At 44.5% G+C, this 14,328-nt stretch overlaps 1 long non-coding RNA gene across 1 annotated transcript; it reads right to left on the bottom strand.

Annotated features, from left to right (window-relative positions):
- Positions 1 to 6,027: 6,027 nt before the first annotated feature.
- LOC309569688 lies at positions 6,028 to 13,978 on the bottom strand. Its single transcript, XR_014226086.1, has 5 exons — positions 13,934 to 13,978; positions 13,468 to 13,528; positions 13,343 to 13,403; positions 6,138 to 6,198; positions 6,028 to 6,073 (listed from the first exon to the last, which is right to left on the bottom strand). It is a non-coding gene; the product is annotated as an uncharacterized lncRNA (long non-coding RNA).
- Positions 13,979 to 14,328: the final 350 nt, after the last annotated feature.

Here is a 14,328-nt window from a genome sequence, read left to right as displayed (position 1 = left end):
CCAGCCCTACAGGCAGCAGCAACTGCAGGGAAATGTGCTGAGTGACAGTTTTCATCTCTGGTTCATGGAAGGTAAAATAGAAGAAGTTCTCTGACAGCTGCTCTAATCCGTTTATGAAGGAGCCTACAGTTCTCTCTATTCATTGATAATACAATTTTAGGAAGAAGATCCAGCATAATAAATAGCTCTTTGTATTAAAAGAAAATATAACCGGATTATTATCCAGTGTAATTCCTCTTGCTGAGGGTAGATCTTTTTTTTTTCTTTTTCTCGGCTTCTTACTGAATCACAATGACTTTTTGTTCCCCTTTAAGACTGCGGATTACAGATGTCTATTTAGCGGGCCGATACGCTCAAAGGCGGAACGTGTAAACCCAGGACTGATTTTGACATTTAATATGGACTCTGGTTTAAATACAAATTACTAGTAATGGTTTAATATCAGGAATAGTTACATTAGAAGAGGGCCTGATATGTTTTAAAAATTATACTAAACACACACTATTTAATTTACATTGTCCCTTTTATTTCTGTATATGTAATTATTTTACTTAAAACAAAACACTACCTTTTTTCCTAATCGATATACAGCTGTCACATGACCCAGCTCTCTCCCAGCCTGTCTGCAGGGAAACAGTGGCAGGACTCCTCCTTCTAGTCCTCTTCTGCTAGTCATATGTTCAAAAAAAAAAAAAAAAACAGCCTTTGGAATACACTGTAAAAATAAATAATTAAGATCAATAAACTGTTTAAAATTGTCATATAAATATATATTTTTCATCAAATCTTTATTATTTTGTGTAAATAACATGGTGTGGGCAGATTTCTGCCAGCCTGTGTCTTAGAATAGGAGGGAGGTGAAGCCACCGTTAAAGCAGTTCTTACACTTCATATTCCTGCTGTGCCATGTACTTGTATGAGAAAGTATCCTGTTTTCTTTGTATTGCTTCCATGGGTGTGAAACACCTGGTGCTCCTGCCAGTCCCTCTGCTTTCCTATGAAAAACTGACCACGCTAAGCAGGAGTGCTCTCCTCCGATGATCAGACTCGTCTTGACACCCCCCCCCGCTGCACAACAATTTACTGGCAAGCTCAGTGTGCTGCTGCTTCTCCTTCTCCTCCAGCTTTTATGCAGCTGAGAACATTGAGAATGTGATCACTTATAGTTAATAAAGGGAAAAAAGGTATGTGTATTTTTTTTTTTATATCTATACACAAATGTTGTGCATTTCATTTCTATTTTAAACTGAATGGGTTGCTTCACAAGGAGATCATTTACACTTTAATATATATGTAATAACCTGACGCCATTGTTTTTAGCTGGTTAGTGGGCATAGAGGGAGGGGGTGGGCTGTCGTTTACCACTGTGTACGCCCACACGTGTGACTCTATAGTCACATGGGCTGCTCAGATGTGATAGGGAGGAAATGCTCAGCATAGAAACTCACTAAAAACTGAGCATGTGCAGAGTTTCCACCACAGCTGCAAAATCCCTAGCTGAATTGGGACATGGACAGAAGGGGGAGCTAGAGAGCAGCAGGATCAACTAGGTTTTTACAGAAAACTAATCTCATAGTGACTGAGTGAGTATGAACAGCATGTATTACACTATTTAGTGATAGATTTTTTTTATGATGTGGATTTAGTGACACTTTAAGTGCAGTTTCCTTCACTTTTTTTTTTTTTAACTCTTTATTTTCTATCAAGTATCGAGTTAAGAGAGAAATGCAAAACTATACAAAAGGCTATTTTCCATTGTTGTCTCCTGCACCACATTTCATCTTTTTATTTGGAAAGTGTCTTTGGTCTAGTGGGGTGATGTTATGGGTCCTCCTCCTCTTCCAGCGGACTCTTTCAATCCTTCCCCTGTAAGGCCCAGGAAGCTTGATGATGAGCCCCTTGGGGGTGGGTCTTTGATGCCAGAGGAGCAATGCTATTGGCCCTGCATTTTGCTTGCTGATGTCCTTATGTGATTGTGACCTAGAGCGCCTTACAGAAGAGGCTTCAGGAGACCAGTATTATAGATGGAGGAAGCCAGCTGGAGTGAGGAGTAAATGAGAGATGAATTCCATGTATGGATAGTTTTATTTACTGTGAACCAAAGAAACTTGTATGTGAGCTGCTCAGGCTTTAGAGGGGTACTATTCCATTTCCACTGCTGTGAGTGCCGGGGGGAGAACGACTTCAGACGTCAATATATGGCGAAGTGGATGTCCCTGTAGCCGCACATCAAAGCAGACACACTATTAATGGTCTATGGCAACCTCAGCCCCACATGATTAAGCTCTGAGAGGCGGAGTAAAACATGTTGGGGGCGTGGCCTGGCTGGAGCCCAGGCTGAGGTTTCTATACACCATCACTAGCGGGTCTGCTTCAATGTGCGGCTACAGGGATGTTTTTACATAGTTACATTGGTCCAGCTTGGATCAATATATGCCATACCTGTGGGATCCATCTAGAACACAGGTGTCAAACACAAGGCTTGTGGGCCGAATGCAGCTCCCCAGGCCATTCCACGTGGCCCTCGTACCTCTCCTACAGCTGCGGCACCCCCCTTGTCTCTGTCCCCACCTTGTCTCAGTAGTCGGCAGCAAAGAGGACAGAACTCCTTTGCCAGATCCTGCACTCCCCTGTGCAGCTGTAGAAAGGCTTTTCTTTGCCTCCTCCCCCCCCACCCCACCCCTTCTCTGCAGTCTGCAGCAGAGAGGAGGGCAGAACACCTCCTACAGATCCTGCACCTCTCTGTGCAGCCAAATTACCACTTTGCCTCTTCCTCCCCTGGTCTCAGCATTCAGCAGACTCTGGAAGCCCTCCTCTGGTTCTCCTCCACTGCACTGCACTTCTTCCCAGATCCTCCCGCATCTTCTTCCTGGCAGCAGCACAAGGTAAGGGGGTGCATTGTGATGTAAGGAAGGGTGGTTGACTCTTGACTTCTTATGGTGGGGGGGATTTGACATCTCATGTAAGGGGGCGTGGGGTGCTCTGGACACCTAATCTTACAGATATAGCCAGCCCTTTGAGGGCAACCATAATGCTGATGTGGCCCACAATGAAATTTAGTTGACACCGCTGATCTAGAAGGTTGAAATCACTGTAGTACCTAGACATCGCTAATACAGTGATCTCCGCTAGCTTCATGGTCCTGTGCTGAGTGTCTGCCCTGTTGCATTGTGAACACAGGAGCTTGGCCACTTGGCATAGGCGTCATTAAGAGATCACAATGTATTTTCTCAATGAATGCAAAATGTTCTCTGATTGGAAGAGATGGAGAGGTGAGGTGGTGATGTCACACTCTCTACCTGGCCAAATCAGAAAATGCTTTTCATTCATTAAGAACGCGCAAAGCATTCTATTAATGGTGCCCGTGCTGATCAGCTGACCTCCTGTGTTCAGAATGCAGGAGGCCAATCTCTCGGGATGGGAAACTAATGGATCACTGGAGTAATGGTGTCTAGACATGTGCATGATGAAAAAATTTGTTTAGTTTTGATTTGTTAATCTAGTTATTTAGTTTTGTTAAATTCAGTTGATTCATTCAATTCGAATTCGGGATTCGTATTCAGAATTTGTTTTTATGTCTATTTTTGATTTTTATTTAAATTTACAGATATATATATATATATATATATACCCTGTTTCCCCGAAAATAAGCCCTACCCCGAAAATAAGACCTAGCGTGATTTGTGGGGATAGCTGCAATATAAGCCCTACCCCGAAAATAAGCCCTAGTTAAAATCCTTGTGAAAACATGTAATCCATTTTGTAAAAAGATTACATAATATGCAGTGTGTCTCCTTTTGTAACTTTATTGTGGAAAATACCTTATTTACAGTGCCATTTACAAATGGAGACTCACTGGATATTATATAATCTTTTTACAAAACAGATTACATAATTTTATAATTACTCTAACCAAGGTTTTATTTTTGGGATTACAGAACGTCATTTAGCGAACTCCTGAGCTTACAGAAGACAGGGGTAACAAAAAAGATTTTATTGTTTTATTCCAGGTTTTATTTAAACATAGAGAGGGGTAAATGACACAGCACAAAGACTGTGCTGTCTATCATGCTTTAAAGGATCAGGATATTTTTTGGGGGTTACAACCACTTTAAGATCGTACTTGTACATACCGTAAATAAGACATCCCCTGAAAATAAGCCCTAGTGTGTTTTTTGTAGCCAAAATTAATATAAGACCCCGGCCTATTTTCGGGGAAACACAGTGTATATATATATATATATATATATATACATACATATATATATTTATATATTTTTTTTCCTTTTTTTTTTTTTTTATTGAAATGTGACAAAGTGAACAAAAGAAAAATAATGGAAAGAAAGAGCAGGTATGGTGGCGCTGCTTAGAAAAAAAGTGTTATAAGTGCAAGAAATTAGATATGGTGACATAACCTGTAGATATAGTCCTATTGGGGGAGCACAATATCACCAGTTAGCATGGAGTGATTTCTACACAATCAAATTACGAATGATATTTCACACGATTTTTGCACTTTGCACGATTACTGGGACTATTGGACTATATATATTAATTTTTTTAAATAATTTTTAAAAATGTTATATATTTTTTTTGATGTGGGATATTTCTTATTTTTATAACCTGTTATATTTTTTAGCACTGTATTAATTGTATTAATTATGTACTTTATTTATAATTAGGCTATATTCATTGCACCTATTTGCACCATTGCACTTTATCTTTGTATGGTTCACATTGTAGCACACAACACTTTATCCATATATATCTGCAGGTTACGTCACCATATCTAATTTTTTGCACATATGACACTTTATTTCTAGGCAGCGTCACCTTCCATTTCTTTCCATATTGTTATACCCGTTTGCGTTATTTGAGATAGGCAGCAGCCCTTCTATCCATTAGATAACCCAGCACGGAATCTATATTATTTTAGCAGAAAATTCTTCCATCAAATGAATACAATGATTCTTGAAATCCTCCTTTAACAAAAACAGCATTATTTCAAAATGGTAGTCTAATAACACACAGCGGCCACGGTTCGGTTTCAAAAAGTGTCCTGTGCATTTTTGGGTCCGGTTCAGGTGCAAATTCAGGCAAAAATTCGGACCTGAATCACACCTGAACCAGTGAACAGAAACGCACTGGACCCCAAGCTGGAAACCGCAGCCGCATATTTGTGTACCCGACCTCTAATAGAGGATTGTTAGCTTGAAATTCAATACAGTTGTTTTTAACAATATTCAATGCAGTTTGGTTTTGAATATTAACAATTTACTTCTCACCTTCCATCAAAACAAAGCCAAAACTTCAGGAGGTAGAATCACCCCCACCCCCTACTCCAACTGTTCTATAGTAATATACCAGTGTTTAGTGCCTACACTGTAATGAATACAAAACAAAATACAGCCAAATTCTACAATGTCAGTTATTGTTTTTTATTATTTGTTGTTATTATAGTTTGTGATTGTACCCAGAGCATGCTTCCTTCCTGTGTCAGTTCCTCATTGTCTTCTGTGTTTGCAACGGGGATTGCATTAGCGGAGATGTACACACGATGGCAGCAGAGAGCTGAACGATTTTTCAGGTGCTTTGGTTTAGAGCAGTCTTTGCCAGGGTTCCTCCAGAGATTGCTAGGGGTTCCTTGAGCATACAGCAATTTGTGGCTTTTTATAGCTATCTTTATGGGAAGCATTGTTCTCATTGACCACCAATGTAAGGAGCATTCTTCCCACTGACCACCAATGTAAGGAGCATTCTTCCCACTTATCAATGTAAGGAGCATTCTTCCCACTGACCACCAATGTAAGGAGCATTCTTCCCACTGACCACCAATGTAAGGAGCATTCTTCCCACTGACCACCAATGTAAGGAGCATTCTTCCCACTGACCACCAATGTAAGGAGCATTCTTCCCACTGACCACCAATGTAAGGAGCATTCTTCCCACTGACCACCAATGTAAGGAACATTTTTCCCACTAAACCCACAATGTAAGGAGCATTCTTCCCACTTATCATCAATGTAAGGGGCATTCTTCCCACTGATCACCAATGTAAGGATCATTTTTCCCACTAAACCCACAATGTAAGGGACATTCTTCCCACTTATCATCAATGTTAGGGGCATTCTTCCCACTGACCACCAATGTTAGGGGCATTCTTCCCACTGACCACCAATGTTAGGGGCATTCTTCCCACTGACCACCAATGTAAGGAGCATTCTTCTCACTGACCACCAATGTAAGGAGCATTCTTCCCACTTATCAATGTAAGGGACATTCTTCCCACTAAACCACCAATGTAAGGAACATTCTTCCCACTAAACCACCAATGTAAGGGACATTCTTCCCAATTTTTGTTTATTAAAAGTCTTGCAATCAATAATCATAAAATCAATATACATAAATAAATATATACATATTTACATGAAAATGGAAAAAAATACATAGCAAGTTCTGCTCTCAAATAAAGAATGGCTTTACAGCAAAAACAAAACTCACATCATGAAACACATCATTACCGGAGAAAATAATCTTAGTAGGACTCACACCACCACACCAGACATCCAACCTGCGAGGTCAAGAAACAAAACCACCCCCATTATGCATGCAGCCCTTCTTCAAAAAGAAGATATTAACCAACAAAAGCTAAGGGCGTGAAAGAAATAGCATAGGAAAAGAGCTCCTCACCCAGAGATGGACAGTTCACCAAAAGCAGGTCTGATATTCCTCCACGCCCTTATCCAGACCGCTCGAGGCTCCCTGCCCTTCTCAAGACCCCGAATCTTCCCAACCTCACCCAGAATATCGTACACCACCACCTCAACAGGGAGGACTTTCTTCCGCAGGGTAATCTGGCACCGTGCATTCCACGTGAAGTAACGGACAACTATACTAACTAGAAAAAGTGTATCCAAATCAAAATCCCAGCGAGTCGGGAATGCCCCGTACACCCACTCCGCATAACTCATGCGATAGAGAAAGGGGAGGCCTAGAGCCCTCCCCACCCTTTTATACACCTCTATGTTAAAGGGACACTGGAGCAAAAAGTGGTCCATAGATTCCACTTTACCAACACACTCCGCTCTAGGACAATCCCGATCATCCACAGGGCGATGCTTCAGGTTCCCTCTCACATAGAGCCTTCCATGGAAAGCGAGCCAGGCTTGATCCCTAAACTTCAAAGGGATTCTTCCTAAGTTAATTAAACGCAACCCCTCCCTCATTACGGGGCCTGGGCAATCCCTTAAGGTCAGTGACACACTGAAAGCAGAGCCCAAAATCCTCTTCTCCAGAAGCTTTCTGGGGAGGGACTTGATATCCCCCACTGTCACCTGCCACTGCCTAAGTATTTTCAGACACGGGGCAACATAAGCCGGAAGCTTGCCATGTCGGACTCTCAGACTTTTCACTGGCCCGCCATCTTCCCAGCATCGCAGAAAAGGCCTAAACCAAGATTGAAAAATACCCACCCATCCCGGCGGGGTCTCTGCTAACATATTACCAAGATTATACTTTAAAAAGAGCAGAGAAAAGAAAACTATAGGGTTGACCATTCCTAGACCACCCTCCCGCCTGGACAGGTAAGTTACATTGCGTTTGATCAGGTTCAGCCTATTTCCCCATAACAGTTGGAAAAAGCAGCTGTACACCCTTGCATAGAGAGATTCCGGCAAGATACAGACAAAGCTGACATATAAAAAGATTGGGATCAGGTAAGTTTTAATCAAGTCAACCCTTTCCCTCAAGGAAAGTTTCCATTTCTTCCAGCTTGCCACCTTGGCATTGGCATTCAACAACCTACTTTCCCAATTTCGATGACCATAGTCACCAGGACCAAATTTGATGCCCAACACTTTAATTTCCTGCTGGGGCTCTGGGAAGGCATCCGGAAGTTCGAAGCTTTCACCCTCCTCACCCATCCAGAAAACTTCACTCTTTTCATGATTGATTTTAGAGCCAGAAGCCTCTGTGTACTGCTCTATCACAGAGACCACCTCCTGCGCCTCCTCCATCCCAGAGATAATAACAGACACATCATCAGCATAGGCCACGACCTTCAAAGGTGGCACACCAGCAATGCCCAAAGGCACCCCACACAACGATCCACTCTCTAACCTTCTTATGAAGGGGTCGATTGCGAATACATATAGCAGGGGGCTCAAAGGACACCCCTGGCGCACACCAGAGCCAACCTCAAAAGGCCGTCCAACCCAACCATTAACAAGTGGGAAGCTCTCAGCCCCTTTATATAATGTTTTCAGCCAATCAATAAACCTCCCCTGCAGGCCGTATCTACCAAGTAGCAAATACAGGTACTCATGATTGACTCGATCAAAAGCCTTCGCCTGATCCAATGCCAGCAAGTACTTTCTCCATCCAGCAGCCCTGCATCGCTCCAAAGCCTCCCGGACAGCTAAAATTGCTGAAAAGGTACTTCTGCCCTGGACCGAGCAGTGCTGATGATTGGACAACAAATCGCCTGCTACTGACGACAAGCGCCAAAAAAGAATCTTCGCCAAGATCTTTCTATCAACATTGAGAAGACTGATGGGGCGCCAGTTCTCAATTATTGAGGGGTCTTTACCTTTTGACAGAAGAATCACAGCGGATTGCCTCATGGAGGGAGGGAGAGAACCCTCTTCTAAACAGCTGTTATAAACCTCCGCTAAAAAGGGAGCCAGAATGGACTTAAAACACTTGTAAAATTCAGCTGTCAACCCATCTGGCCCAGGCGATTTTTTGGTAGCCAGCTTCTCTATAGCACGAACTACCTCATCCGCTGAAATTGGTTCTGTCAAATCCATCAAAGGCAATGTATCATTTCCCAATCCTGGAGTAGAATCCAGAAAGCTTTCCATCCTGTCCCGACTAAGGTCCTTTCTTCCCAGAAGGTCTGCGTAATATGACCTGAAGATCTCCAGGATCCCTGATCTGGACTTAACCAGGGAACCCGTACTATCCCTCAGACCTATGACCGTCTTAACTGCTATGCCTTGCTTACAGTTCTGGTAAGGATCAGGCGAGTGATATTTCCCGTAATCTCTCTCCAGAACCAAGGAGGCATGCCGGTCGTATTGACACTTCCTAAGAAGAAGCTTTACCTCCGAGATCTCCCCTGGATCTCCTCCATACGAGACAAGACGATCAAGCTTCCTCCGCAAATGCTGGTAGACAATATACATACCAAGCTGCTTCTTCTTACTTATGGCCTTGAAAAGTCCAATCGCCCTTTGTTTCACAAGCTCCCACCACTCTGACTTACTGCTGCAAAAGTCCAGAATAGAAACCTGTGCCTGAAAAAAAATCCTCAAAGGATTGTCTTACCTCTACATCTTCCAGGAGAGCCGAATTCAGTTTCCAGGTACCCCTTCCCCTGGGTGGAGTGTCCGAGGCATTCAGAGTCACAGACAGCATACAGTGGTCAGAGAACTCCACCGCCCTCAACTCAGGAGCCGAGAAAGCAGAGTTCTCCTTTAAAAAAAACCTATCTATCCTACTCTGACTATTCCCTCTCTGAAATGTGAATCCTGTGCTGCCAGGGCAGTGCTTAATGTGCACATCTACCAGGCCTGCTTGTCTAACCATATCTCTAAGAAAAACGCTATCATAACCCAGCCTGTCTATGGAGACCCTCCTGTCTTCAGGCCTAATTATGGTGTTAAAGTCACCTCCAAAGACAACCTGCTGGGATGTAAAAAGGAAGGGCTTGATCTTTGTGAAGAGGCATTTCCTGTCCCATTTTGACTGCGGTCCATAGATATTGATGAGGCGCAGGTCCTGCCCCCTAACAGAGACGTCTAAGACCATGCATCTCCCCATTTCTACCTCAATTATCCGCCGGCACGTTACCATATCGGTTTTAAAAAGAACCGCAACTCCGCTGCAAGGCTCAGCCGCAAGAGACCAAAAGGAGGGACCGCATCTCCACTCCCTTTTTGCTAGATGGACATCGGCCAAAGTATTGAGCCAGGTCTCTTGCAAAAATAAAATCTCAGCATCAAACTCACTGAGCAAAAATAAGGCAATATCACGAGCTCTTGCAGATTTCACGCTGGCGACATTAATGGTCGCCACCTTTATCAGAGCGGGCACTGCCATCAGGATGATTGGGGTAGTCGTTTCTTAACCTCCACCACACTCTCATCACCCGAAGCAGCTCTCTTTACACTATGTGACTCCCCCTCATCCATAGATGATAAAGAAGTAGATAAATCGGATACTAACTCCTCCCCTGATAAAACCGAAAATGTGTTGCCAAGAGGAACCCCTCCTGGCTCTAACTGTAAGGAAGAAATGACCGCCTTACTGGTCTTCCTCTTCTTCTTTTTCTTCCTCTTTGTCCTCTCCCACCCCTCATCATCCGAATCCTCCACAACAGAGGGTGAGACATGGGACATGGACACCCCTCCCTCAACCCCATCGACCCCACCACCATCCAGCACCCCTGCACCCTCTTGGCCGCGTTTGCGGTGTCGAGAGACAGGGACTGGAGGTGGAGTAGGCCGAGGGGGAAGATCCACTATACCCGCCCCCCCAGCAGCTTCCGCTAGTCTGGAGGATCTACGCACAGTAGATGTAGGAACAACAGGAGGGACAGACTCAGGGACCACATCACTAGGGGAAACAAAATCTGACACAACAGACACAGGAAGGACAGACTCAGGGACCACCTCACTAGGGGAAACAGAATCTGACACAACAGACACAGGAGGGGCAACAACAATTTCCTCTCTAACTTCAGCTGCTTCATCTTCTTTATCAAGCCTCTGCAGCTCAGTCTCCAATCCTGGCAAGTTATGCAGTGCCTCTGGGCACTGGCTATATGGATGACCCAGCTGCTGGCACAAATTGCACCGAATCTGGGTGCATTCTCTGGCCAAATGGCCTAAATCCTGGCACAGTGAGCACTTCTTGTGGGTGCAGGACGATGCAAAGTGGCCTTTATCACCACATTTATTACATACCTTAGGCTGACCTTGGTAGAAAATGGTCAGCCTATCCCTACCCAGAAAGGCTGAGCAGGGAAGGTGCTGAACTACATCGCCCAGCACCCCCAATTTTAGTGACACTGTCCAGGCCCCTGTCCATATCCCATGCTCATCAAGGACCTTCCGCAGTGGAGTGAGGACCTCGCCATATCGGCGTAGCCATACTAATAAATCAGCCTCTGGTATGGATTCGTTACGCACCAAGATGGTCACCGACTTTATCAGAGGCTGTCTTGAAATCACCTTTGGCACCAAACCACTCCACTGCTGAAGGCCCTTGCACCTCCTAAATCTCTCCCAAAAGAGATCCAAACTCTCAGGTTTCACAAACGACAAATCAAATTCATAACTTCCCACCGGGCAAATCAAAGCAAAAATGTCACAGGCTTTAAACCCCATTTCCAAGACCAACTCAGCCACTCTCCCCCTTACTGGCGGCGTTCCATCGCCCTCCCACCGCAACTGAACCACATTCCTCCTCCTATACCCACTAACCAACCCCCCAACAAACCTCCTTGAATTGCGATTACTAACCAAATCCCCACCACCCACCCTGGTGCGACTCCCCAAAGCTGAAGCATAGCTTCCAACATTCCTCCCAGCAGAAAATCCATCAGTTTGTTTTGAAACATCCGACACAGACATAACAGATAACGATTGTACAGATCCGGGATTGATCTGTACAATCGATAAATCTTTCCTCTGCTGAGCAGGGGGAGAAATGTCATTTCTATTTTTCCCAGCAATATTATCCCCTTCACCACCACCCACCACATTCATTGCTTTATGATTATTGTCATTTTTAATACTTGCTGGGATATTTGTTGTCTTCACAGCAGAATCCATAGTTGGTGCTGCACTGGTAAGAGTTTCAGCTGTCATCTTCTCTTCCACTGGGACAGGGTTTTCAGCTGTGGAAATGGAATTCAGTTCTAGCACAGCAGCAGGTAAAACACTGCAGGTAACTTCCATGGCTGCTTCCATTCCAAAAACAGCAGCATGCTGATCCCCTCCCCCACCAGCAATCAGCCCTGAAACACTGGGAAGCTCTGGTGAAAGTGAAACAGACTCCTTGGAGCTGGCAGCCATTTTGCTTTCAGAGGGACTACTGGTCTCAGCCAGACCAGCAAAATCCATGTCTGGGGTGTCAGATGCAGGTCCATCCACATTCACCTGATGGTCCGGGGATTTCACGGTCAGGGATTTTCCCTGCATGTCTGTACTGGTTGTGTTCACAGCAGAATCTCCAATAGGTAGCTGTAGGCAAAGCTCCTTCTCACCTGGGACACCATCCACAACAGCAGGTGGGGCAGACATGTTGGATGGCAGCATGGTATACTGGGATTTCTCCACCAGTACTGGCTTTGCTGGTTTGTATCTCCTCTGCCCATCCACAGGGATTTCTGATGGATCATCAGTGAATGCAAACTTATCTGCTCTCAGGGGGGACTCCATCTCCTGGATAAATGTCAGGGATCCATGCCCACTCTCAACCCCCTGGCTGGTTGCCGCTGGCGATTCCCAGTTCTGGCATGGGGGGAGAGGTGCAGAGGCAGATGGAGCCTGGTCATCCATTAACTGAGGCTGCTGATCCACAGAACTTGCTGATGCTTGGCTGGCAAATCTCCTCTCATTATCAAATTTTTCTTTAAACACTCCGCTTCTATCTTTCAACTTTTCCAGTAATAAAGATTGTTTCTTTACCTTATCTTCCAATTCCTGTAGCTCAGGCTTCATGGCTGTGCGATTTTTACTCCAGGCCTGGCAGTATTTGGCTCTGAAGGATTTATGTTCAGCCTTCAAAACTTTAAGCTTTTCTTCAGCTCTTCCAATCGCCCTAAAACGATTGATAACCTTCTGGCTGAAGACATCCGCATTCTCATCGGGGCCTGGACCCACAGACAGGTCCTCCACCTCCTCCTCACTAGGCCCCGTGTCATCAGGGGGATCCCTCCCAGGGCCTCCCCCAGGATCAGGCATTGTTCCTGGGCCAAGCTAGCAAGCAAGGCCCAGGCTTGAAAAGGGCTGGTTCTCACAGAGAGCTCCTTGGGTGTGTCCTCCTCCTTCTTCCCACTGACCACCAATGTAAGGAGCATTCTTCCCACTTATCAATGTAAGGAGCATTCTTCCCACTGACCACCAATGTAAGGAGCATTCTTCCCACTGACCACCAATGTAAGGAGCATTCTTCCCACTGACCACCAATGTAAGGAGCATTCTTCCCACTGACCACCAATGTAAGGAGCATTCTTCCCACTGACCACCAATGTAAGGAGCATTCTTCCCACTGACCACCAATGTAAGGAACATTTTTCCCACTAAACCCACAATGTAAGGAGCATTCTTCCCACTTATCATCAATGTAAGGGGCATTCTTCCCACTGATCACCAATGTAAGGATCATTTTTCCCACTAAACCCACAATGTAAGGGACATTCTTCCCACTTATCATCAATGTTAGGGGCATTCTTCCCACTGACCACCAATGTTAGGGGCATTCTTCCCACTGACCACCAATGTTAGGGGCATTCTTCCCACTGACCACCAATGTAAGGAGCATTCTTCTCACTGACCACCAATGTAAGGAGCATTCTTCCCACTTATCAATGTAAGGGACATTCTTCCCACTAAACCACCAATGTAAGGAACATTCTTCCCACTAAACCACCAATGTAAGGGACATTCTTCCCACTGACCACCAATGTAAGGGGCATTCTTCCCACTGACCACCAATGTAAGGAGCTTTCTTCCCACTGACCACCAATGTAAGGAGCATTCTTCCCACTGACCACCAATGTAAGGGGCATTCTTCCCACTGACCACCAATGTAAGGGGCATTCTTCCCACTAAACCCAAAATGTAAGGAGCATTCTTCCCACTGACCACCAATGTAAGGGGCATTCTTCCCACTAAACCCAAAATGTAAGGAGCATTATTCCCACTGTCCACCAATGTAAGGAGCATTTTTCCCACTGATCACCAATGTAAGGAGCATTCTTCCCAATGACCACCAATGTAAGGAGCATTATTCCCACTGATCACCAATGTAAGGAGCATTATTCCCACTGATCACCATTGTAAGGAACGTTCTTCCCACTGACCACCAATGTAGGGAACATTCTTCCCACTTATCATAAATGTAAGGAGTTTTATTCCCACTGATCACCAATGTGAAGTAAGATTACTATTTTCCCTGTCTGTCTCTTTTTCTGGCTATAATATTTGCATTGTTGGTATTATTATTAATGTATATAAATATTATAGCTGTATAGGGAAGTCCTAGGAGGTGTCGGACACACCACATTCCTTATGCTTATGGTAAATTTACCTAAATGGA

Source organism: Pelophylax lessonae (assembly GCF_965119305.1).
Source record: "Pelophylax lessonae genome assembly, chromosome: 13".
In the NCBI taxonomy this organism is placed as follows: domain Eukaryota; kingdom Metazoa; phylum Chordata; class Amphibia; order Anura; family Ranidae; genus Pelophylax; species Pelophylax lessonae.
Note: the sequence above shows the minus strand (reverse complement) of the source record. Positions and strands in the feature narration are given on the sequence as shown.